Source organism: Rattus norvegicus, chromosome X, assembly GCF_036323735.1.
Source record: "Rattus norvegicus strain BN/NHsdMcwi chromosome X, GRCr8, whole genome shotgun sequence".
In the NCBI taxonomy this organism is placed as follows: domain Eukaryota; kingdom Metazoa; phylum Chordata; class Mammalia; order Rodentia; family Muridae; genus Rattus; species Rattus norvegicus.
The window spans coordinates 144821191-144823219 of record NC_086039.1 but is presented as its reverse complement, the minus strand read 5'-3'; positions in this window follow the sequence as shown (position 1 = coordinate 144823219).

The following is a 2029-nucleotide window of genomic DNA, read 5'->3' as shown; positions in this document are numbered from 1 at the left end:
TTTATAACAATGTATATAAGTCAATTTGTGCAAAATCATCCTATCTCACTCAAGGTTCCCAAGACCCTAATCTGTGACAGCCTGGTTTTATTCCTGCATCACATGAATTTCTATGGCTTGGGAGAACAATGGAAAACAGCAAGGAAACAAAAGTCCTTCAGTACACAAAGACTGTTCAAAATGCAGGGGGAGAAAATGACCTGGGCAGCTGAGTCCCCACTGTCATAGACTCTGTGACTGACCTTCTTATTGCTCTAATTTTTGATCAGTTGCTATCAAAATTGAGCAGGTCAACTGAAAATGTTTGTCTCTGAGATGAGGAGTTAACATACTTGCCCACAGGCCAGATCTGGGCCTCCAGCTGTTTTTGTCAATTAAAGTTATTGGAAAGCAGCCAAATGTCTATAGCAGCTTTTGTGGTAAATAGCAGAGTTGAGTATTATACAATGGAGACAATTCAACAAAGTCTAAAGTATTTACTATCTTGCCCTTTACCACAAAAAAGGCCACACACACACACACACACACACACACACACACACACACACACACACACACACACACACATTCTTCCCTTAGAGTATGGATGCCTGGCAACTGAAAAAACCATGGACACATTCAAAGTATAAAGTGTATCTCTAAAAATGATGCAGTAACTTTTTGTGCTAATATTTCAACAAAAAGCCTTTTAACTTTAAGCAAAAATGTTTGTTTCAAAAGAGGAGATTTCATTGCTTCAAAAATACTTTTAGTTTAAAATTACATACATTTATACAATATACACTGTTTGTATCCTTCCATCACTACCTCTGTCCAACTGCCCTAATACCAGCATCACATTTCCCTCCAAGATGCTTGTCTTCTTTCTATTTTAGTTTTTGATATGAGTAACCCCTAAGTCCAATTAGTGCTGCCCATGTGCATATGGGTATTTGGCCACCCACTGGAACATGAGTATACTATGAGCAGCCACATCCTAAAAGGAGAGTGACTCTCCCTCTGCCCACAACCACTAAATGCTGACAGTGCCCCCTGATAAATGTGAGGCCTCAGGGACACTCCTTGGAGTCTCCCTCTCATTGTGTACTTAAATCTCAAACTGGTGATCCTCTTGCCTCAGACTCCCAAGGGTTGAGATTACAGGAGTAGTATTATGCTAAAATTAAAAACTGGTTTCTTTTTTACCTCAAATATTAATACAATTTTACAAGATTACCCTCATTCCAATCTAAACGTATTCCATATTAAACAGAAATCACTAAGCATAATTTAATGATATGGTAGAACAGAATAAGCCTAGGCTTTGGAGTTTAATTAGACTTAACGGTTTTGTTAACTACATTAACAAATGACCCAGTGGACATTTAGATAAGAACTTATAAGCTCTTAAGACTTGCTGGCTATTTCTTTTTACATTCCTCTCTTTTGAACAATTGCTGTGTTCCCAAGAACTTTACAGCCCTAGGTCCTCCCTGCTAACAGAAAAATTGAGGTCACATTCTCCATTTGGTGGCAATTTGCTCACCTAACCCGCTGACCTTTCTCTGTGTTCTCCAACCATACTAGCACTGTTTTAATCTAGATCAAACTTCAAAGCTCCTAATAAAAGCCAATCAACGTAGAAACTAGAACTATCGCCCCTGCCCTGCACTGTAGGAAGCAAGAAACAGAAGTTGCAGAGGACATTAAAAAGAACTAAATAGTCATTATATACTGACAGCAGAATTTTTACCAATTTACTTAACTGTCACTGGTAATGACTCTCTTCACAACCAAATACCATCTAGAGTGTGGCTGCTTGCTGTAGGAATCAGAGGGGTTGAGAGACAGAGCTTTGCCTCATTGAGCTTCTGCAAACAATGATAAATGAGACTTTTCACATCAGGCGCAAAGAGGGATCCCTTATTTCTACATTTCCTGAATGAGTCTGAATTAATGGCAGACTTGTAAAGCCTTGAATTTTTCTCTTCTGCTTAGCTTTCTCAGCTTAGTTTGGGATGGGAGGAAATAGAGAAATAGAGCAGGTTTC